This window comes from Metopolophium dirhodum, chromosome 1 (assembly GCF_019925205.1).
Source record: "Metopolophium dirhodum isolate CAU chromosome 1, ASM1992520v1, whole genome shotgun sequence".
NCBI classification, from domain to species: Eukaryota; Metazoa; Arthropoda; class Insecta; order Hemiptera; family Aphididae; genus Metopolophium; species Metopolophium dirhodum.
The window spans coordinates 156048361-156050860 of NC_083560.1; positions in this window are offsets into that span (position 1 = coordinate 156048361).

Below are 2500 nucleotides of genomic sequence, written 5' to 3' on the forward strand. Positions count from 1 at the left end.
GTGACGGATCCCCGCGGCGACGCCGACCAAGGGGCGACGACGACGCGGACACTCGTCTCGGGACGCGTGCGTCCGAGCGCCGGTCCGCCCGTGGGCAAGCCGACGCCGAGGAAGGTCGAAACGACCGTGACCGGTATACGGTCACGGCGCACGACCGACCGCGGTTCGAGTGGGATACGTGCGCGGACGGGCGCCCGTAAACCGCGCGCTTCGGTCGACGCGAGCGCCGCACTGAGCACCCGCAGAACGCGGGGCGACTGCGGCGGCGGTCGCGTGCGGAAGACCGAACACACGCGGAGAGCGAGCGCTCGCCCGACGCGACGTGACCCGTGCGTTGACGAGAGTCGGGGTTAGCGCGTACGCCGTCCGTTTTCAGCGGACGGAGAATTACCGCGCTAGCGCCTCTCGCCAGGTTTATAACGGCCCCCAGCCGAGATCGTGGGGGAAGCCGGGACGCGACGCGAAGTCCGTCGTCCCGGGGCTTCGCCCCGGCGACCGCCGGGCACGGCGACGATGGCCGGCCGCGGCGGGAATGTTTTGGCGTCGAGAGCTCGTAACTTGCGGAACGGTAACGGGAGTCGTCATCGATTTTTGAAAAAAACGATTTGCGCGTCGGAGGCCCACCGGAAGGCGGGCCTGCGACGCCGGTTGAGTTTTGCCACTCGGCGTGCGAGATGGGTCGGTCGCCGAAACTTGGACGGATACCATCGAAGGGCACCGGATTGCTGACCATTCCGAAGACTGGGGCAGACCGGTGCGCGGCGATGGACGCGTCGGCTTCGGCGTCGCCCGTGGCTTTGCTGTCGTACGTGATTGGCGATCGGACGCCGGCGGAACGCCGACGACCGAGTCGCTCACAAATTTACAAAATCTCGAGTTTCACAATGTGCGACGGGGGTGTTCACGCGTAGTGGTACACCCGGGTCGAAGGAACTTCGCCATCACCGTGCGTAGCGGTTAGGCGAGAATCGAAAATCCGTCAATCACCGTGCGTAGCGGTTAGGCGAAAATCACAAAATCCGTGCGTAGCGGTACGGCCGCGGATAAAGGATTACCGATTTAATTGTCGCGGACACCGGTGTCCTATAGTACTCGGAACGTACGACGTGAACACGTCTCGGGTACGTCGAGATCGAACCAACGGTTAACGAGTTATTGCACACGGAAAAACTACGTTCGAAAAGTTGAATTCGAAATCGTGTCGACGGACATCGCCGGGGCTGCCGTCATGTGCACCACCCCGGCACCGACGAATAACCGAGGACGTCGAGTGAAAAAAAAAAATCGAATTTTCACACACGGTGGTCCGTGCGACGGGACGGTACGGCGGGCGCGCAGCTCGGCGACGGTAATCACCCCTGTAACGTCGCGGTCAGCGCAGAAATTCTACGCGGTAAAGGTTTTCGGCAAAGGGGGATATCCCTGGACAACGACTCTGCGGTCTGCCCGTGATGAACGGTACGGTCGATGTCACCGGCAAACCGTGAAAACGGTTGACCGAGACCCCGCCGTCGGAATACAGTCAATCACAGTGCGTAGCGGTTAAGCGAAAATCAAATATCGGTCTATCTCCGTGCGTAGCGGTACGGCCGCGGATAAAGGATTACCGATTTAAATGTCGCGGACACCGGTGTCCTATAGTACTCGGAACGTACGACGTGAACACGTCTCGGGTACGTCGAGATCGAACCAACGGTTAACGAGTTATTGCACACGGAAAAACTACGTTCGAAAAGTTGAATTCGAAATCGTGTCGACGGACATCGCCGGGGCTGCCGTCATGTGCACCACCCCGGGACCGCCGAATAACCGCGAACGTCGAGTGAAAAAAAAAAATCGAATTTTCACACGCGGTGGTTCGGATCCGGTCACGGGGACGCCGCCGCGCACCAAGGGCGACTCCGCGCCTCGCCCGTCGATGAAAAATATTTCCGCGTACGGCACTCCGAGTCCGCGGGACGTAATAATTCTTTACGTTAGTCCACCTCGCACCCGTCGAACGCCGACCAGACAAAAATCGGCAATCGATGAAGGGCACAGTGTCCACGGATCCGGTCACGGGGACGCCGCCGCGCACCAAGGGCGACTCCGCGCCTCGCCCGTCGATGAAAAATATTTCCGCGTACGGCACTCCGAGTCCGCGGGACGTGCTCGCCGAATGCCCGCACCGAATAATACCGGTAAACCACATCCACTTGCCGTATTAATATTTTACGTTAGTCCACCTCGCACCCGTCGAACGCCGACCAGACAAAAATCGGCAATCGATGAAGGGCACAGTGTCCACGGATCCGGTCACGGGGACGCCGCCGCGCACCAAGGGCGACTCCGCGCCTCGCCCGTCGAAGAAAAATTTTTCCGCGTTCGGCACACCGAGTCCGCGGGACGTAATAATTCTTTACGTTAGTCCACCTCGCACCCGTCGAACGCCGACCAGACAAAAATCGGCAATCGATGAAGGGCACAGTGTCCACGGATCCGGTCACGGGGACGCCGCCGC